Source organism: Oryctolagus cuniculus, chromosome 8, assembly GCF_964237555.1.
Source record: "Oryctolagus cuniculus chromosome 8, mOryCun1.1, whole genome shotgun sequence".
In the NCBI taxonomy this organism is placed as follows: domain Eukaryota; kingdom Metazoa; phylum Chordata; class Mammalia; order Lagomorpha; family Leporidae; genus Oryctolagus; species Oryctolagus cuniculus.
In genome coordinates this window covers 110,311,116-110,332,980 of record NC_091439.1, presented here as the reverse complement: position 1 = coordinate 110,332,980, position 21,865 = coordinate 110,311,116, and the positions used below count along the sequence as shown (strand labels likewise).

The following is a 21,865-nucleotide window of genomic DNA, read 5'->3' as shown; positions in this document are numbered from 1 at the left end:
ACCTGAATACCTGGGAGCTGGTAGGTGGCGTCTTTCCGCGGACAAATGAATCAGTTAGAGCAATTTGCCAGGCGGAATTTACTTTCCTTTCTGCGTCCGGCACGTGTCCAGCCCCGTGTACAGATCTGAATGCCTGTACCTGGTCATTCCTTCGGCTCCTCCCCCTGGCACTTCCTGGCTGCCTGGCACCCAGGCATCCGAAGGGGAGCTGAAACCTCGAAATGAGGCAGCGATTTGGTGGGTGCAGAGAGCACCAGTTTGCGAAGATCGAGTGCTTAGAAATATCTGCAGTCCACCCCCTCAACACACTCTCCCCATGCCCTTCTGAGTGGCGTCCACCTGGCTCTCTGGACAAGCTGGAGGCGACGAACAAAACCACTTTCCAGAAACCTCAGCACGACCCCCGCCTCTCCAAACACATTCTGCGTCGCACGCTCGGGCATCTGAATCCGGCCGTCTGGAATCTGCGCAGCGCCCGGCATTCCCACCTGCGCTGGCCTGCCAGCTCGAGTCACCGATGAGCCACCCACCATGGGCGCGCAATTAGCAGCGCCCGGTGACTCAGGTGCCAGCGCCAGCGCAGGAATGCGGCCGTGCCGCGGGGGCCAGGCAGGAGCGCTCCGGAGCGCGGGGCGCGACCCTGGCCCGGGGCTGGGTTGCGGCGCCTGCAGCCGGACTCCGAGGTCGCCCGCAGCCCGCAGACACGTGCTCCCCCCTTGAAGAAAGCAAGCGTGGGAGTTCCCCGTCCTGCTGCTCGGGGGCTCGGGGGTCCGGCCGGTTGGCGGATTGGCTGGGGTGGCACCTGCCGCCGCGCCGGCTCCCTCCCCCGGCCGCCCCGCGCGCGCTCAGAGGACAGCCCGGAGCTTTTCAAATAGGCACAAAGAACTTCTTTCTTCCCGACTTTGCCCAGTGGAACTAACGTAGGTGTGGCTGCCCCTGCGTGATTTAAAAACAAACAAAAAAAAGCAGGCGTTTCAGGAAAAAGCATGGGCCCACCCGTCCGTACGGAGCTGAGAATCCAAAGGTTGCCTTGCTCAGATATGGGTCTCAGAGGGGCAGGGCCGGCCGCCCAGCCGGCGACCCTGCACGAGGCCCCGCCCCACGCGCTGTCAGTCACGCCTCACCTGGGGCCCAGGGCGCTGGGCACACCTGGGAGGGCGGCGCCTGGGACTGGATTTGCGGAAAGGGACGGAGCCTCAGTGGGGCCTCCCCTGCTGGTTTCCCCTGCACAGCCGCTGCCCGTGTGGTCTGGTGAAGAAACCACAACAGAAGGTAGACCAGAGTGGAGCAACCGGAGACAGGGCGGAAAGCCAGGGGAGCTCCTGGACTTGGCATAATCCCCAAGGGGTAAGCAGAGGTGAACATGGGCCTGGTGATGCCACTGGGGCCCCTGCAGGGTCGCGGCCCGTGTATTTCTAAACCATTGGCGGAAACGAGAGAAGAATCAGGGCCCCACAGTTAAGCTGTGTGCGTCCTGCATCTCGGCCTGGGTTTGATCCCCAGTTTCCTGCCGCTGAGGCCTTGGCAGGCAGCACTGATGGCCCCAGTGCCTGGGTCCCTGCCACATTCGCGGGGGGGGGGGGGGGGGGGGGCTGGGTTAAGGTCCTGGCCTCTGGCCTCAGCCTGACCCTGGCTCCCCAGCTTTTGTGGGGGCTCTCTCTGTGTGTCTCTCTCTGCCTCTTAAAAAAACATCCTGTGAACTGAATGGCTGGGTCCTCCCCACGTGTTGCTTGCTCTTCTGAGCACTTCGTGGGTGCTCCAAGGCAGGTCCTCCTGCTGTTTGCCCGCGGCAGCTCAGAGAACCCAGGCACAGAGAGGCCGAGGAGCTGCTGGAGACGGCTCAGCCAGCACGTGGTGGAGCAGAACGGGCTTCGCCACTGGCAAGAAAGGCGGGGAGGCTCCTGATTCCACACTGACCGGGCACCTTCCTGGCCAGCACTGCGGCTTCGCCGGGATCCGGTACTCGGAGGGGAGTGCCTGGGGTTGGGGGCAGAGGGTAGCTTCTGGGAAGGGAAGTCTCGGTGAATTAATGCGTAGCCTGGCTGATACATGGGGTTTATTTGTATGGAACAATTAGACCTAGCAGTGCACTTATGCCTACAGGTGTACTTCAGAAAAAATTCATGGAAAATGGAATTAGAAGAGAAGTTTATGTTGGTACAAAAATTGGAAATCCATATTTTTTTTAGATTTATTTATTTATTTAACAGGTAGAGTGACACACACACACAGAGAGAGAGAGAGAGAGAGAGAGAGAGAACTTCCATCCACTGATTCACTGCCCAAATACCCACAACAGCCAGAGTAAGTCAAGATGGAAGCCAGGAGCCTGGAGCTCCAACCAGGTCTCCCACATAAGTGCAGGGGCCCAAGCACTTGGCCCGTCCTCTGCTGCTTCCCCAGGTGCGTTAACAGGGAGCTGGATTGGAAGCAGAGCGGCCAGGACTGTATTCAGGGCTCTGATGAGGGGTGCCAGTGTCGTAAGAGGTGGGTACCCTGCTGTGCCACAAAGCCAACACGACGGAACTTTTTCATCACACACGTTTCCCATAAACTTTTTGAGGACACCTTATGTGCAGGCATTTCAAAATTTTTGCACCCAAGTAAACTTGAGTTCCATTGTCCATGAACTTTTTGAAGTACCCTCCTGTATCGGTGGCAAAACACACCACCAAACCCGTCACTCCTGTGCACTGGGATCATCCATTTGGGACCCATGGTGCCAGCAGAGAAAGGGGAGACCAGCTTGAGATGCCCCTTGAGAGAACTCCCTGTAGCCCCTTGCCTCTCTAGATCTGAAAATCTCCCCAGAACAGGCATCAGGATGTGGAACTGCGCTCAGCTGGATAAGGTGGGACAAAGTAACGCTAATTTCCACTATAAACCAGTGCAGGGCGTGGGCGGAGGCAGTAGTGATTAGGGCGTGGGGGGAGGCAGTGGTGATCAGAGCCGTGTGTGTCGGGAGGAGCCCGTGAGGGGTGGGGGACAGTGTGTGCACCCTGCTGGAGGGAGGGGCCCTCCGGGTGCAGAATTTGGATGGGCGACGTGGGACCAGGTCGCAAAGCACTTCAGGAGCCCCTAGGACAGACTGCTTCCCGCTGGCTGCTCGTCTTCTGCGGATTAATGGCTCACATGAGAGAGAGAGACACCCAGCGTCTGGGGCACGGGGTCGTCTCTGAAGGGTGACGGTGTGGTCCGCGTTGGGCCGCTCTTCCACGGTGTGCCGTGTCGGTGGCCACATGCTCTTCTCTGTCTCTCGGAATGAGCCTCCTCCATGGCCAGAATGTGCTGGAAGCTTTGTTCTCCGCAGAGACAGGCGGAACACATTAGCGAGCTCTCTGAAGTCAAGGTCGGGCCTGTGCTCCTTGGCCAGCCGGCCGCTCGGGCTTCTGGATTGGTTTGAAGTCTCTGTATCCGAAGCAGGAGGTCTGCTCTGCAAGCCATGAAGGCTGACACTCCCAAGGACCTCGCCTGGCAATGACCTCTTGCCTTGGCCGTGCCTTGCGGTCTGGGAGAATTACTCTGCCCCTTTTATGCTGCCTGTCCCCTCCCTCTCCATGACATATTTGTAGAGATGGGACAACAAAATCGACAGAGCTCATGTGATTTTCATAAAAGTTATGTCTAGAAAAAGCCTCTCTTGCTCTGATTTCGGGAGGTATTTTGCGCATGAGACAGAATTGCTGTAGACTGACACACGCCGTATTCAGGCATCAGTTCTGTGCGTCTCCCTCAAGCAGCTCAGCTGCGCGGTGCTCACAGCGAATCACAAGTGCTCTGCATGATGCGAATGAAGAGATTCCAGGAGAGTTGTGGGAAATGATAGTCACAATGAGATAACAGTTGACGTGATGATGTCACCTGGCTCTGTGGGTGTGGGTGGGTTCCCCCCTCCTCCCTCCCTTCCTTTGATTTATTTGAAAGGCAGAGTTACAGAGAGAGGGAGAGAGAGAGAGATCGTTCATCTGCTGGTTCACTGCCCCCAACAGTCAGGACGGTCCAGGCTGAGCCAGGCCAAAGCCAGGAGCCTGGAACACCGTCTAGCTCTCCTACTTGGGTGCAGGGGCCCAAGCACTTTCCCAAGCTGCTCTCCCAGGCACATTAGCAAGGAGCTGGGTTGGAAGTGGAGCAGCTGGGACTTGAACCAGCATTCATATGGGATGCCGGCACTGCAGGCAGGGAGGGGTCAACCTGCTGTACCATAGCGCTGGCCAGAGACTCCACTTTTTTTTTTTTTAGATTTATTTATTTATTTGAAAGGTAGAGCTACAGGAAAAGAAGGAGAGAGAGAGAGAGAGAGAATCTTTCATCTACTGGTTCACTCTCCAGACACAATGGCCAGGGCTGTGCCAAGATAAAGCCAGGAGCCAGGAGCCTCCTCTGGGTCTCCCACGCCGGTGCAGGGGCCCAAGGACTTGGGCCATCTTCTACTGCTTTCCCAGGCCGTAGCAGGGAGCTGGATGGGAAGTGGAGCAGCCACTTTTCAATGCCTATGCTGTGTGGTTGGCAGAGCAGCTCCATGGGCACCCCTAGCTCAGGAGGAGATGCTGATGTAGCCTGGGGGCTGGGGGAGAGCAGACAGGAGGATGTGGGGGGGGAGTTAGCAGTGGCGGAAGGCGGCCCCCGTGCGGTCAAGGGTTCCCGCACAGGGCTGTGGCCAGCGCATCTCCCCTAGCAGAGCAAGAAGGAACCTTACTGTTGTCTCCATGTTTCACCTGGCCCACAGCATGGGGCCACGGATGTCGCCACGTGAGCTCCGTGCTGCCCCACGGTTGTCACGCTGTGTCTCTTTCTTGTGTCTTCCTCCGCCACTCCCTTAGCTGAGCCAGTTCCATAAATGGAAGATGTCAAGTGTCCCCGTGCTTGGTCCCTGGGGCCTGCTCCCGGGGGCTTCCCCATGCTGGGAGCCCCAGCAGTGTCAGCTCCCCGGCTACATCGACAGCAACGTTGCCCTCTGCTCCTCGCGAGCCAGCAAGTCTCAGGGCCACCCCTCAGGTCTCGTTAGCACCCAAAGTCTCCTGTCTGAGGATGTCGCCTTGTCACCGTCCTTGGCCATCTCCCTGCCGGTCTTCCCGCTCAGCCCCTCTGCCATTGTGTCCCTAAGCTCCTCTCCCTGGCCTGGCACCAGATGCTCTGCCCCGTCTGTGCCTGGCTGCCCACCAGGCTCACACACATCTCCTGACCCCTCCAGGCCCAGACCCTAGTGACAGCTTGTTAGAGGGGCATGGTCACCCCGTCCCTTAACCGCTCTGTCCCCCGGAGCCCACCTGTCCCATGGCTTTGCTGCTCCCCTTTCTGTCTGGGGAGTGAGCCCGAGCCCAGCTGCTCTGTGTTCAAGTCTCCTCAGGACAGGTGTCCCTGGGTGATGTTGCCATGATCACATCCACCCGTCCTGGGTAGCTCCTGGCTCATCCTCCAGTGTAGCTCTTACTATTTTTTAAAAAGATTTATTTTATGTATTATAAAGGCAGAGTGATGAGAGAGGGGGAAAAAAGAAATATTCCAGCCGCTGATTCACTCCCTAAATGACCACAATGGCTAGGCCCAGGTCAGGCTAGAGCCAGGAGCCTGGAGCAACCCATCTGGGTCTCCCATGGGAGTGGCAGGTGCGCCAGCACTTCAGCCATCCTCAGCCGCTTTCCCAGGCGCATCAGCAGGGAGCTGGATGGAGAGTGGAGCGGCCAGGACTTCACTGGGCGCCCATATGGGATGCAGGCAGCAGCTTAGCCCACTGCACGCTACACTGGCCCCAGCACCATTATTTCAAAGGTGATAGTTTGCCCTACATAATTATTCTTTATGATTTTTCTCAAATTATCCCAGACTCGGGTGGGAAGGAAGGGCTCTGCTCATTGGGGTGCCCCGGGATGCTCCCCAAAGCTGTTTGTGGTTCCTGTAACAACCCAGTTGTCTGACGTCTAGCCTCACGTGTCTGTTCAGTTCCCATTGCCTGGGGAATTCGCTTTGTGCACTTACTCTGGGTTCTGCTGTTGAGTCCTGGCTGAAATCCCACCACTGGACAGATTAAGACAGCAGGTCTCGGGGCTAGCGCTGTGGTGTGGTGGGTAAAGCCACCGCCTACAGTGCCAGCATCCTATATAGGCACCGGTTTGAGTCCCGCCTGCTCCACTTCTGATCCAGCTCCCTGCAGATGCGCCTGAGATGGCCCAAGTGCTTGGCCCCCTGCACCCTGCAGACTCCCGGTTCCTGGCTTCAGATTGGCCCAGCTCCACCAGTGGTGGCCATTTGGGGAGTGGGCCAGCGGATAGAAGATCTCTCCCTCTCTCTCTCTTTCTCTGTCTCTCTCTCACACGCTACCTTTTGAATAAGTAAATATATTTTTAAAACAAAAAAAGCCACGGAGTTTCTTCAGAGCCTGCCTCCTCTCCAGCCTGCCACCCACCCTTGGGAGCAGAGGCAGCCTCTGATGACCATTGGTTAAAGGGACTGTCGAGGAACACAACGCAGGGGATGGGACGGAGGGAGGGGGCGAGCACCCAGTGGGTTAGGGCTTGAGTCATCCCTTCCTCCCCCCGAGAGTCAGGCCTGCACACTCACTTCGGGTGTTTCATTTCCACTACAGTGCACAAGAGTCTAGCCATCTAGACGATACCCATTCATCCAGCCACCCCTCTGTACCACGGCCGATTAAGCACCTCCGGACGCCAGCCAAGGGCACGGATGAAGTCTGTCTGCCTCCAGAGCCCACGGTCCCCGGGAAGCGGAGTGGAAGACGACCGAAGTGCAAGGTGGAAGTAGCCCCGAGGGAGGAAAGTTACAGATGCCAAAGAACTTGCCTAGCTTCGCCAGGCGAGTAAAAGGCGGAGCTAAGGTGTGAGTGCTGTGCCCGGGGACCTGCCCTGGCCCTCAGCCAGGGAGGGCTGGGCAGAGCAGGAGGCTCACGGGAGCCAGCACCTAAACTCGCTCCTGGGTTCTGTGCGCGTCACCCCACACAACCTCGCGTCTGAGGGCTTTTCCCACCTGCACAAGTGCAGCAGCAGGTGCTCTGCGTGGTAGGGAGACCAGCTGCTTCCTCCTGGTCTCCCATGGGGTGCAGGGCCCAAGCACTTGGGCCATCCTCCACTGCCCTCCCGGGCCACAGCAGAGAGCTGGCCAGGAAGAGGGGCAACCGGGACTAGAACCTGGCACCCATATGGGATGCCGGTGCTGCAGGCGGAGGATTAACCTAGTGCGCCACGGTGCCGGCCCCTCGTTAGGTATTTTGTAACTTAAACCGCTTGCACTGCTGTTTTGGTATGGTCAGTCCTCAGTGGAGAGGAATAAGTCACCATTTTCCCCTCCCCAACCTTGGGATATCTGCTGTGTGTGTGTGTCTAATGGAATACTTTGTCCAGGTTAAGAACTCACATCCTGTCAACTTCTCCCCAGGGGGGTTAGAAGGTCATACTGAAAGTGGACTTCCATCCCGGAGCGGGCGGCCCTCGCAGACAGGGCTCACGGCCAAGGAGCAAGCCTCTCCTCACAAACCACTCACCAGGCAGCCCACAGCGCGCTCCGGATCCGGCTAACAGGGTCCGCTTTCACTGCTTCTGCCCAGGAAGTGGACTGGAGCCCCAGCCGCACTCAGGCCCCCACACCGGTGTCGCTGGCCCAAAGGCCTCCCCGGGGTGACCAGTCCTGTGCGATCAGCCTGCACCTGGCCCAGTGCTGCTCGTGCTCCGCCCACCCACTCCTGAGCTCTCAGTGGGAGTGGTGGCATCTCCTCCAGGGAGGGGAACCAGGAGCCTCGCGCCAGGGGTCGCCAGCAGGTAAGGGCCAAGCTGTCCGGCAGCTCAAAGCCCAGTCTTTAAACGGGCTGCCACCACTTCTCCCGTCCCCATGCCCTGCTCTCAGAACCTGCGTGCCATGCCCCCTTCTGACCCTGCTTAAGCCAAAGGGGCCTGGGGATGATGGACAGAGGGGCGGAGCCAGAGAGAGACTCCAGGGTCTACTGCGCATGCCCACAATCCTGAAGCCGCTCTCTGCGGTGCCGGCAGATGGAACGCAAGGAGAGGAGCGAGCTCTCCCTGTGTGCCTGGACTGTCCCCAAGGCGACAGACGCCCAGAGAGCATTGCATAGTCCCGGGCCTGATTCAGCAAAGTCCCTGCACGCGGGGATGTGAGAGTGGCGGGGACAGCTCTCAGGACGCAGTGCGAGTCTGAAGCCACAGAGGAGAGGGGCAGGGAGGGTGAGGCGGGAGCGCACGTGAGCCACGGACAGCCGTGGGCACGATGCCGTCTCAGAATCCAGCCGGAGCCAGAGCTGCGCCTGGCTGGGAGGGCCCAGCACTTGGGGTTCTCCACTGGACTCTGTTTTAAAGCAAGCCAAACACACCCAAAGCCTGGGAAGATGACTGCTTTCAAGTGGGCCCTGGCTTGGGCCGTGAGCTCTGGGGCCCTTACGAGGCCACGGAAGGGAAGGAAAAGGGACAACGAGAGGCAGAGAGTGGAGTTTCTTGGACGACATCAGCGCTCTGGACCTCGGCACCGCGCTCTGTACGAAGGCGGTCCAGGACGGCCCCAACTGTAAGATCAACGGGGCTGCCATCAGGCGAGTTCCCAGGGGGCGAGGAAAGCACCTTTCTAATACCCGGGGCACCCTGGTCTGAGGGCGGAGGCAGCGCACGCGTGTGCCCTGCCCCTGCTGGCCACAGGGCAGTGTGGGGCTCCACCCTGGGACCCCAGGCTCCTGTCTGTGTTGAAGGCCCCCTCTTTTGTAGCCATGGTTTCCAGCTCACGGAGAAACTCCATGTCTTTGTTAAATGAATGCACAAATGAAAAATTACATTTAAGGAAAGGAAAGCGAAAGGAAGGATTTGGGTGCAAAATAATACAGAGTTGGGTTATGGGCGGGGAGCACTAGGCTGGGCTCCTCCAGGGGAGTCAGGAGTGGTTCACTCCTCACGTCCACTCTGATTGGTCAGCTCTGCTCTGATTGGCTGATACTCGGGCTGCACCGGTTGTTAAATATTTTCCTCCAGGCAGAGAGAGAGAGAGAGAGAGAGAGAGAGAAACATCCATCCACTGGTTCACTCCCCACATGGCAGCAACAGCCCAGGGCTGGGCCAGGCTGAAGCCAGGAGCCAGGAGCCTCATCAGGGTCTCCCACGTGGGTGGCAGGGGCCCAGGCACTTGGGCCATCTTCTGGATGCATCAGTAGGAAGCTGGATAGGAAGTGGAGCGGCCGGGACTCGAGCAAGCGCTCTGATGTGTGATGCCGGCAAAGCAGCAGGCGGCCTTCCCCACTGCACCACAGCCGTGGCTGCTCCTTAATGTTTTCAAAGCCACCCTGAGCTACATGGGCCATCGTGCTGCCTGGGGTATTTGGGAGTGGCTTCCCAGACAGACAACAACTTATGTCTGGTCGCTGCTGCACTGCAGTGAGGGGCCGCATGCGTATTAACAATGCCTACCAGAAACAAGGAGAGAGGCCCAAATCCGTTTGCTGTCCCGTGACTTTGGTGTAGGAAATTCACCGGACTGAGTTCAAAGTTCAAAGTCCGTTCAAAGTTCTCACCTTCCCGGGAAAGTGTTCCTGCCACTCCCTTCCCGGTCCCCTCCAACAACAGAGCTGAAGTGGGTGCACCTGTCTCTGCTCTGTCATCACAGGCAGCGTGTCCTCCTTCGACTGGGGATGAGGGAGAATCGAACGGAGACCGAGCGACCCATCCGGCGGTCAAGTCCTCACAGAACGCTTCAGATAAAGAGGACGCGCAGGGGAAGCTGCGAACCCTTCACGCTTAAAAGACAGGCAGATGAGAAGCAGAACGGGCCGAGTCCAAGCCAGCGTGCGTACAGAGACAGGAAGCAGTGGGAGGAAGTAGCCCAGCAGCTTGCAGCTGCTGATCTTGGGGTTCAGCCTGAGCTAACTGGGTGCCCACAGGGTATTCTGGGCACGTCTGATATCTGGGGCATCTGGCGTCGGATTTCCTGACTTCTTACAACCAAAAGCTAGTTATGAATTTCAGTCCAAGGTCAGAGATGGACTAATTTGTCTTTATAATAATGAACTAGCAAGTGAATTCTCCAACACTATGGACTTGTGCTCTGTCTGGGGTGGTGCTGAGCCCGGGTCATAGGTCTGCTCGGAGCCAGACATGTGTGGGAGTCTGGGAGAATGACCCCGTCCTCCGTGCAGATTAACACAGGGCTGCATCTCTGACCCAAGGCTCAAGCTCTCCTGTGCCCCAAGTTCTAGTCGCTTCCCATGCTTGTGAGGTGCTGGCTCTGCACGCCCACTCGGACACACGCTGTCACTCCCCATTCCTCGGCACTGCACGGTCCCTGTGGTCTCACCGCAACGCATACTCGCCTTTGGGAATGGCTCGTTCGCTGCTTCCAGTCCCCTGACTTGGCAATGGCCTGTTTCCTGCCCAGAAGGATACAGTGACCCCCACAGGTGCACACAGCCCACTGCTTCCCGCTGTGCCCAGGGCTGATGCGAGAGAAGAGCTGCAAACCCCACCTCTCATAGCAGCGGCCAAAGACGGGGAGAGAGCAGAGTGGACAGCGGCGACTCAGGAATTCAGCCTGGAGACAACCGGCCTCAAGTCACAGCCAGGCCCATAGAAATCAGGAGAAAGTGTAAAAAGCAGCACCAAATAAATACTAGGGGTAGGCGTTGTGGTGCCATGGGGTTAGGTGCCACTTGGAATGCCCACCCCCATCCTGGGGTGTCGGTCTGAGTCCCAGCTACTCTGCTTTTTAAGTCAGCTTCCCGCTGATGCAAAGATAATTGGACTACTCATCTCTTTAATTGGATAAAGTGAAGATGTACAACACAATGTTTTGATGGACACATACAGACTAAAGTGATGATTAGGCATCATTGCAAGCGAATGCACACGTCCGTCATCTTACATGGCTGCCTCTTAGATGTGTGTGCTGACGGTGTCGGCAAATTCCTGCTATCCATTATTAACCACTGCCTGCATGATGTGCGTTAGATGTCTAGACTTTCCCAACCCGAAGCCAACTGTGTGCCCTTTCACCTACATGCACCCGTCCCCCCTTTCGGCCTCTACCCCAACCCCTACCAATCATATCAGTGTGTTTTGTGTGTTCAATTTTTAGAACATTGGTTATTTATTTTGATTATCTTAAAGGTACAGAGCAAGCCAAAGAGAGAGAAAATTATGAGAGACATCCCCCCTCTGCTGGATTGTTCTCCAAATGCTTGCAACAGCCAGAACTGTGCCAGGCTGAAGCCAGGAGCCAGGGACTCAAAGCAGACACCTCACAGGGGAGGCAGGGGTGCAAGCAATCACACCATATTCTGTTGATTTTGCAGGCACGTTAGCAGGAAGCTGGGTCAAAATAGAGCATCCGGAACCTAGAATCAGCATTTGGATGTGGGATGCAGCCACAGTGCCGGGTCCTGGGGTGCAGATGATGTCTATGAGGTAGTCATTTCATTCCCTTTGCCTTTATACCCTGAAGAGAGATTTCTGGTCTGGTAGTACCATTTTTAATGTTGTGAGAAACCTCCTTGCTTTTTCCCATAGCAGTGGTACCAATCTACGTTCCCACCAACAGCTCACAGGGTTCCCTCCCAACATTTGTGATCTTTTGTCCTTTTGCTAATGGCTGTCTCTTAGGGAGGCAGTATTTCATTGTGGCTTGCTGTCGAACACTTTTCCACATGTATCGTGGCCATTTTTACATCTTCTTTGGAGAAATATCTATTCATGTCCTTTGATGATTACTTCCTTTTTAAACTATGGGGTTGTGTGAGTTCTTTCTAGGTTTTGGATAATAACATGACATAGATGACTCACATGACATATATGTCTCGTGACATACATGACTCACAAACATTCTCTCCTAATCCATTGGCCACATTTTCATTTGGTTTATTGCTTCATTTTCTGTGCAAAAGCTTTTTATGTTTAGGTCTTCAGTCAGTTTGGGCTGATTCTTTTGTGTATGGTATGAGATAAGGGTCCAGTTTCATTCTTTTGCATGTAGAAACCCAGTTTTCCACACCATTTATTGAAAAAACTATCCTTTCCTGTTGTGTCTTCTTGGTGCTGTGTCTAAGTTTGGGTGACCATGTATGCTTGCGTTTATTTCTGGGCTCTATATTCTGTTCCCTTGGTCTATGTATATTTTGCACCAGTACCATATTATAATATATTATCCTAGTGTCACATAATTTACATGCAAATTAACAGGTTAAGGACATTTAATAAATTAAGTTGTAAAGATACCCTGAGAAAGTATTACATATTTTTGCTAGAATCATAAATTAATGAATGGTATTTTTATATTAAATTAATTTTATTTTCTCTGAGCAAGTAAAAAGCCAGAAAGAGCATTCCTAGCAATCTAAGAAGAAGAAGACTCATCTACAGAATCATAACTCATCATAATCACAGCTAAGGCCAAAAAGGGCAGTGAAGCCTGAAACCCGGGGAAAATAGATGCTTCCAAGGACCTGAAGCAGAATATGACAGTCAGGCCATGAGAGAGGTAACAGAAATCTGCAATGGATCCTGCCCTCATGCTCGGGCTGACTCTGGAGCTACGGGTCCAAGGGGATTCACACCCACTCACAGCCTGCTTCTCCATGGGTCACAGCAGGTGCTCGAGAGGGAGGAGTGTCGGAGCTTCTGCTAAGAGGACACCAGGCAGCACAAGCTCCTGCCTCCCTACTCCCACAACAAAGGTACCCCTAGACACACTGCACTTACACTGTTGAAAAGAAAAATTAGGATCATGGAGGGAGTCAGAGAGAAGATACACTGGCTTTTGCCTTACAGGCAGAGGAACCAAAGGGGAATGGCAGCCGACTTCCCTGTAGAAACTATGCGAGTGGAAGGCTATTGGGGAACATCTTAGCAATGCTGACGAGGGAGAAGATTATCAGCCCCAATTCTACACCCAGTGAAAGCACTTCCGAACATGAAGGGAAATGAAGACTTTTTTAGACAAGGATTGAGAACATTCACCACCAACAGACGTGTGCTGCAAGAAATCTCAAAGGAAAACGTCGGGCAGAAGGATTATGGTACTAGACAATAAATATAAAGAATGCTGGAAATGGTCAAAGCAAATGGACTGTGGGCCTCGGTACACCCACCACCACCCTGGGAGCATGCTCTGACCCCTCAGTCAACCAGGCTACGATGTCTTCCCTGAACTGCTCTGAAGGAAATCCGGCCGTCTTAAGAGTAGCAAGGCAGCTACTCACGTACAACTTGGGGGAGAGGCAACTTAGTGGAGGAATAATGGGGCCAGGTTCATTACAGGGCAAAGAACTTTCAATTAAAGTGAGGTCACATGAAAAAAGTATGTAATGAGGATACAGAAAATTCAAGGAAGAGAGATGAGCTTTGCAAATCTAGAGGAAAAACTTAAGGAAGAATTAGATTTAAAATACGTCACTCTAACAGCCTACAATTAAACAAAAAAGGAAGGAGTACTGGGGCCGCTGCTGTGGCAAGGCAGGTAGAAGCTTCCGCCTGTGATGTCGGCATCCCACATGGCACGGAGTGGTGTCCCGGCTGCTCCACTTCCGATCCAGCTCTCTGCTGGGCCCTGGGAAAGCAGTGGAGGATGGCCAAGTGCTTGGGTCCCTGCACCCACGTGGGAGGCCTGGAGGAAGCTTCTGGCTCCTGGCTTCAGATCAGCTCAGCTCTGGCCATTGTGACCATTTGGGGAGTGAACCAGCAGATGGAGGATTCCCCCACACCATGTCTTTCAAATAAATAAATAAATCTTTAAAAAAATAAAAGAATACCAGTGCATGTTTTGATCCATGAGCCAAACTCAAAAGCGCCAAAATTTATATTCGTTCACTATATCTTTGGACCATTTTAGAAAGTTCTGTAGAAAGAAATAAGGAATTGATGAATTGTTGTTTTTTGTATAGTAATTCTATAGTGTTTGTTGTGTGCTAATTCTTGTCTAGGGCTTTGTGAATGCTGAATAACTTCACACACACAGCAACCCCATGAGGTACAAGTGGGTGTTATTCAGACTTGGAAATGTGCTCAGGCCACTGGGAAAGCTGAGGTTGGGAAGCAGGCTTTTCTCTGAAGTCTTTACCTTTAACCCTTGTCCCAGGTATCTCCCCAGCATAATGATTATAAACAAACCCCACATTCTTGATAGAGATCATTTTCCTGTTTGCAGAGTACGTAGAAAGCAAAGAAAACTTCAGCAAGCTCAAGGGGTAAAGATTTTAGAGTTTATATTATCTGATTATGATTCAATAAATCAGAAAAAATGATTGAACAGGTGATCCATAACTTACTAATCAGAGATTAGGAAATATTTAGGGAATACTTGGGTCAAAGAGGAAATCTACAGGGAAACGCCGGATCCCTTTGAAAGGCCCTGGGGTCGGGGGGAGTCTCACAGCAGACTCTAGACCCTTGTGCAAAATGTTCTATCTGAAATATTTTAAGGCCAAAATGCCTCCCTCGCCAAAGAATCAAGATGAGAAATAAACTAAATCCATCCCCCGAGAAACTGTAAAAGAGTATAAAGAGCATTTTAAAAAGACAAAAGTTTAAATTAATGAACCAGGAACCAAAGCAAATAGAATCTATAAGAACACCAAAACCCTCATTATACAAAAACATCTACACATATCTATAAAAAGCTTCATTTTTTTTAAAGGAAAGACAGTAACACTATGAGATCAGGAAGCAGAAAGAGCAAATATTAAAATGCCTGAAAGTACTGAAAGTAATGTAATATGAAACTCTATGGCAACAAATTTGAAAACTGGAATAAACATTGAGAAAAAGCGGTGAAACTATCTATTTTTGCAGACGCTGTGGTTGTAAACCTAGAAAACCCAAAGGAATCTAATAAAAGTCTCCTAGAATTAAGTGGAGAATTTGGCAAATTCGGGTCCAGAAATGTGCCAAAACATCATTAACCTTTCTCTATTCTAGGAATCAGAATAGGGCTGGAAAAGTTTGTTTAAAAATGGTGAAAATAAAATCCCTGTGAAATATTTGAAACAGATATGACCGAGAGAAAAAGGGGGGGGGGCAAACAACAGTCATATTAAAATATTTAAGAGAAGTGAAAACAGGGAAAGACTTAATGGAATCTTGGACAAGCAGTCTTGGTGCCATAAACGTAGTTAAAGCCCCCACATTGTGTGTGTGTATTTCACTGAAAATCACAACAAAGCAGACTTTCAGTTTGTTTGTTTTTGATAATTAGATAAAGTGGTCTTAAAGTTTCCAGAGAAAATATAACTAGCAAAGAAAAGACAACTAATTTTGGAGAAATAAACAGAGACGACTCAGGGAAGCCATCTCTGAGGAGCCTCCCATTCAAGTCACGTCCTCCTGGGCCTGGATTTATTGCACAGCAAGGAGAGGGTGCAGTATGTGGGTGAAGAACGTGCAAGGTAGAGCCAGGGCTTGCCCGGAGTCTGGTGCTGCGCGCACTACGTGGGCAGGGACACCTTCCTACTAGAAGTGGAGAAGACAACTGCGGTGGGAGAAGAGAGATTCAACTGTAACGGACATTTCCAGGGAAAAAGGCCGAAAATACAGGAGACCGTGATGGATCGCAGTGTGTGTGTGTGTGTGTGTGTGTGTGTGTGTGTGATGTACATAATAGATTTAACTTTTGGGATATATAAACTTACTATAACTCGATAAGAAGCGAGGACAAACCAATAGGCAGATTTTATGAATGGGAAATGAGAAGTCTTCAAAGAGTTCATGGAGAAGCATAATAGGAAAAACTTATGCGTGGATTTCAAGTGTTTCTGCGCCAGCATAAACTTATCTTTCCATTCCATTTTCCATGAACTTTTGGAAGTCTCCTCCTATGTTAAAAAAAAAAAAAACCCAAAAAGTAAATCCAAATGGCTAAGAAACATGGAAAGCTCCTCGAATTCACGGAGAGGAAAGAGAATAGATATACATGGATTAGCTAGGCGATGCGGTCTGCGCTCACTGCCCCGGCTGTGGACCACTTGCTGCCCACAAGGCTGCCGGAAAGGGGACCCTCTGGCAGTGGTGTGGGTGGAAAGAGACGCTGCGGCCGCTTGGGGAAGCAGAGTGGCACCATCTACCTATTAACACTCAAACTACAGGTCCTCTGCAGGCCAGCAACCCCCCCAGAGACCCTCGCCATCCGAGGAGTCACATACCAGGCTGCCTGCTTGCTTGCTTGCTTTTCTCTTTTGTTCTGCAAATTATAGGAGCTGGGAGTTGTTTCCAGTACTAGGGGAAGGGCTGAGGGAATCATAGCACACGCACTCGACGGAGCAGCGTCTGGCAAGAGGGGACTGGAGTGGGCCGCTCCCAGCACGGGTTTCAGGAAAACACCATGCAGAGGGGAATGTATACCAACAGTGATCAAAACTCCCCGGGGCGACTTAGTCCAGGGGCCAAGGCAGGAACGAGGCGTGCTGGAGAGTTACTGCAGGTTACCTGGGCAGGTGGCGAATTGATGTGTGTGAGAGAAGAGGAAGCATGAGCCAAAAACCCAATGGAAGACCTCCAGGCTGCCCGCCACCTGCACCTGCGCTTGTACCGATCGCGCATGCGCGCACCTAGGGGCGCCGTCCTCGCACCTGCAGCCGTCACCTGGACAGCCAGAGGAGCTCAGGCTCACCGACAGGCCAGCGTGCTGCCCTGTTTGCCACCCTGTCCCTCCACATTCTCCAGGGAACAGCAGGACACCCTCAGGATTCCAAGGCTCCCCTCCCGATCGTGTCTCAGGTCAGGACAGTGTCCACCCGGCAGGGCTCCAACACCTGTCTGGGGCGGGCGCCCCCTGCGGTTTCTACGGCTGTCCGTCCTACACCTCCTTGTAGGGAGTGACCCCGACGCTGACCGCCGTGGGTCACGCGGAGGAGGGCGAGTTAGGGAAGCCACAAGGTGTAGTGCCCCACTCCGGGCCCCACAGCTCCTCAGCCCTCGGTCTCTGTAGAGCCGCCGACACTGTGACCCTCTCCAGGGCCGAGCGAAAGGAAAGCCCGCACTGCTGATGCCCGAGTCCCTCTGCTCTCTGCGGCAGAGGGAATGTGCCCTGCTCTCCGGTCCTGGCGGGCCTCTGTCTGCCTCCTGCACCTGCTGGTGGCCCGCGATTCCCCGACTGGCAGCAAAGCCTGGAACAGACATTCCCTGTGCAGAGGTAACTGCCTCCTATCCAGTAGCCACTTCCAAGGTCGCAGGAGCCGGGGGCCCCCACGTCTCCCATCAAGGTGCTGGCCAGTACTGCACGCCCGAGCAGCAGCGTGAGGCCAGTATCTCAAGGCCATCTGCGGCTGCTGTCATCCCACGTTCTTTGGTGGCACCTGCATGTGCCATGCACTGAGTGGCCTGCTTGGCATGGCTTGCCTGGCCAGCCCTGCCACACGGACGGCTCCCAAAAGTCACAGCGCGGAAGAGACAAGGAGCTTCCCAGGCGGCAGGGACACCACGCTCATTGGCCGAGGGTGCAGCCGTCACAGCACGTGGTGGCAGCCACAGCAGCTACGGCCACTGCCGTGCACTGAGACCCCCTCTGTGTGCTGTTGTCGCTTTCCATGAAGGGGCTCACTAGTGAGCTACTCGTTTGTCATGTCCACAGCTTTTCCCAAGCTGATGCAGTGAGTTAAACGGCAGAAGCTTAGTTCGTGGCAAACATCCTTGGCTCTGCCGTTATGAGCATTTAAGCCGAGGGATACTGACCATTGTCACTGACGAGCATTCCCTAGCTGGAAATCACCCGCAAGCAGTGATCTTTGAAGCGTTCACGTCTCATCCGTGCTACCGAGAACACGCAGTGTGTCTGGGCCTGTAGTTGTTACGACAGAAAGTTCTAGAACATAGAAACTTCAGGCTGGCGCTGTGGCTCACTTGGCTAATCCTCCGCCTGCGGTGCCGGTACTCCAGGTTCTAGTCCCTGTTGGGGTGCCGGATTCTGTCCCGGTTGCCCCTCTTCCAGGCCAGCTCTCTGCTGTGGCCTGGGAGTGCAGTGGAGGATGGTCCAAGTGCTTGGGCCCTGCACCCCATGGGAGACCAGGATAAGCACCTGGCTCCTGCCATCGGATCAGCGCGGTGCGCCGGCCTTAGTGGCCATTTTGGGGGTGAACCAACGGAAGGAAGACCTTTCTTTCTGTCTCTCTCCCTCTCACTGTCTAGCTCTGCCTGTCAGAAAGAAAGAAAGAAAGAAAGAAAGAAAGAAAGAAGGAAAGAAAGAAACTTCAGCACAAAGGAACGCATCTCAGAGTCTTGGCTGACCCTATTTTGAAGAGACCAGAATTAGCACCATGATGGCACCCAAGAGGGGGCCAGGAGATCCCACACCGGGGCGGAAACGGGCAGAGGGGCTCAGCACCCTCTCAGCCCCTGCCACAGGAATCCAGGACCTAGTTCCAGGCTTCTGCTTTCTTCCCCCTTCTTGGAGCAAAACCCCGGCTTTCGTTTTTGGATGTCACTTCACTCAAAGACGGCTCACCAGGCCAGCCTAACCTGTGTTAGCAACTAGAATAATCTCCGGAAAGGAAAATTTACTTTGGGATTTAAGATGATCAAAACTGATGACTTCTCAAGAGGCTTGGAAACCCGAGGTTGTAAACACAGCTGGAGAAACACTTGAGCGTGGGGCCATAAACTCCAGCGCCATACACTCCGCCCTGCGCTCACGCAGGGACAGCACACCACGTACAGGGCTGCGGGACGCGTGCTGTGTTTTTGTTCAGCCCGTGGTGAAGAGAGGCAAGAGTGGAGTGTGATAGCCCACGCACGTCATCCGTGTGTGTGATGTAAACATCTCCCTCATGTTGTTGAAGTGGTGCGAAAGGGTTGCATTCAGCCCGGCCACCAGATTCTAACACGGAGATGTTATATAATCAAACGCGAAAATGGTGATTGGACGGGAAAAGGGAGTTCTACTATGTGTTGCCTAAGAAGTCAGTAGAGGGGCCGGCTTAGGGGCGTAGTGGGCAAAGCCGCTGCCTGCAGTGCCAGCATCCCATATGGGAGCCGGTTCGAGTCCTGGATGCTCCACTTCTGATCCAGCTCTCTGCTGTGGCCTGGGAAAGCAGTAGAAGATGGCCCAAGTCCTTGGGTCCCTGCACCTGCATGGGAGACCTGGAAGAAGCTCCTGGCTCCTGGCTTTGGATCGGCACAGCTCCGGGCGTTGCAGCCATTTAGGGAGTGAACCAGTGGATGGAAGACCTCTCTCTCTGCCTCTGCCTCACTGTAACTCTGTCTTCCAAATAAATAAATCTTAAAAAAAAGAAGTCAACAGAAATGGAGCCAATTTTCTCCACATAGAAAAACCTGGACTTGCCAAGCTATGCACCATGTACGGGGGTCTTCAAGAAGTTTAAGGAAAATACACACTATCTCTGTTGAAAGGAAATATTGATTTACTGGAGAGACAGGGAGACCTAGAGATGGAGAGAAAGACACGCAGAGAGTTACACACACACACACACACACACACACACACACACACACCTCTCCTTTGCCAATTCATTCCCTAACTGCCTGCAACCCCTGGGGCGAGGCTGGCGCTGGAGCTGGGAGCTCCATTGGGGTCTCCGTGGTGGTGACAGGAACCCCACTACTTGACTCGTGCCTGCTGCCCTGGGGATCTGCACTGGCAGGAGTCGGAGCCAGGAATCGAACTCTGCGCTCTGACATACGCGTCTCAGCCGCTGGACCAAATGCCTGCCATGCACGGGTTCTCCTAATTCCATTTCCCACGAACTTTAGTATTACATTCACAATGACCACCTGTGCTGGTAGAGTGAGGAGCATTGGTTATTTCTGTCTCTTGGCTTACTGATATTTTTGAAATTTTTCAAAACAACATCTTGTTTTTATAATCAATAGTGTGCTTTTGAAGTCAAAACAATGAGACTAACTTTCCTCCTCATAGACATTCTTCTATCATTTAAATAAATTCCCCTTAACCTATTTTGACTACCAGGTAAATCCTCGTCCTTGACTCACTTTAAAATAATGTTCCCTTCCGGGAGAGCTCTTCCGATCTCTAGAAACACATGTCAAGGTTGATGGTGTTTATCTGTGGCTTTGGGCCTTGGAAAACAGTTCCACTGATGAGGAAAGAAATTATGCTTGAAAAATTTCTTTTTCAGATGACTGGCTGTGCAGTTCATTAGCTCGAGACACAGAAGGCACTTTCTGGAAGCATAATGGCCCAGGACCTCGCTCCTGGAGATAACAAGCCTTTGTGTTTGCAGGTGGCCTTCCCCTCCAAGAACAAAAACTGGAAGCGCCCATTGAATTGCCCTGTGGACGGGCGTTGCGTCATGCGACTGAGCAGTGCTAATGAAGCCGGGAGACAGAGCCCCTCTGTGAGGAAGACCCCGGGCCAGGCGTCCCTCGCCCCAGATGCGCACGCTTTCCTGTGTCTGCCGAGATGCACAGCGCGTTGGCGGGGCGCAAGCAGGCAGCGCAGGTCTGAGAAGGATAGTGTGAGCCGCAGGTGCCGGAGGCTTTCGGCTCTCTGTGCGCGCGTTTAGAAAGGGCAGCTCGGTAGACGAGTGCATTTCAATTCTGCGTTTTAGTTCGCTCCGTACAAAGGGGCTTCCAAAGTCCTTGATGGAAACGTGGACTTGAAAGATGCTTATTTGGGTGCAAAGTCTTTTTGAGATCCCTGTGGTTTTTTGGGAAGACGTAGCTTCCACAAACTTTTTGAAGATCATCTGAGATCGTATCATTTCACTACTTGTTTATTTTTATTTTTATTTTTTTATTTTTTGACAGGCAGAGTGGACAGTGAAAGGGAGAGACAGAGCGAAAGGTCTTCCTTTTGCCGTTGGTTTACCCTCCAATGGCCGCTGCGGGCGGCGCATCGCGCTGATCCGAAGGCAGGAGCCAGGTGCTTCTCCTGGTCTCCCATGGGGTGCAGGGCCCAAGCACTTGGGCCATCCTCCACTGCACTCCCGGGCCACAGCAGAGAGCTGGCCTGGAAGAGGAGCAACCAGGACAGAATCCAGCGCCCCAACTGGGACTAGAACCCGGTGTGCTGGCGCCAGTAGGCAGAGGGTTAGCCTAGTGAGCTGCGGCGCAGGCCACTACTTGTTTATTTTTAAAAATATTTAGTTACTTATTTCTTTGAAAGGCACAGTCTCTCTCTCTCTCACACACACACACACACACACCTTGCATTACTGGTTCACTTCCCAAATGGCTACAACAGTCATTCTGGACAAGGCCAAAGCTAGGAGCCAGGAACTCCTTCCGGGTCTCCCATTTGGGTAGCAGGGTCCAAGCATCTGGGCCATCTTCTACTGCTTTCCCAGGTGCATCAGCAGGGAGCCGGATCAGAAGTGAGGTAGCCTGGACTCGAACTGGCGCTCTGATATGAGATACCACCATTGCAAGCAGTAGCCTAGCCCACTGTACCACAAAGCTGACCCCTCATTTCAGTATTTAAAATGCTTTTATATTTTTTTTTAATTTTGAATGAAGTCTGAATTTCAAGTGTGTTCTGCACTTACAAAGCTCATTTGGACAAGCCACACTTCTAGCCCTCGGAAGCCGCACGTGGTCACTGGCTGCCTCGTGGCAGTGCAGTTCCCAAAGGAAAAAGTCATCATCACCAAGTGGAATTCAGGGTCTTCTATTTTTCCCATGGAGGTATATTTCATGTTCTGTAACATTCGCCCTCTCCAGCCTGCAGTTCCGTGGGTTGCGGTGTGCTCACAAGATAGTGCCATCATCGCCACTAGAATTCCACAACAGTTTCATCATCCCCAAAGAAATCCCGCAGCACCGGCACTCGCTCCACTCTGCCTGCCCCCCCAGTCCCTGCACCCACCACTCGCTTGCCGCCTCTGGATTCGCCTACTTTGACGTTTCAGGAAAACTGTGAAACTACATGGACGATGTGAAAACCACAAAACGCAATTGGCGCTGTGACT

The 21,865-nt window shown here is 53.2% G+C and overlaps 1 long non-coding RNA gene across 5 annotated transcripts; it reads left to right on the top strand.

Annotated features, from left to right (window-relative positions):
- Nucleotides 1–88: 88 nt before the first annotated feature.
- LOC108175618 (uncharacterized) lies at nucleotides 89–13,738 on the top strand. 5 transcript variants are annotated; one of them, XR_007915198.2, is made up of 3 exons: nucleotides 89–1,347; nucleotides 6,584–6,832; nucleotides 7,390–13,738. It is a non-coding gene; the product is annotated as an uncharacterized lncRNA (long non-coding RNA). The 5 variants fall into 5 exon arrangements; XR_011378475.1 differs by having other exon boundaries at nucleotides 6,584–7,769; nucleotides 11,291–13,738; XR_007915197.2 differs by having other exon boundaries at nucleotides 6,584–7,769; nucleotides 9,610–13,738.
- Nucleotides 13,739–21,865: the final 8,127 nt, after the last annotated feature.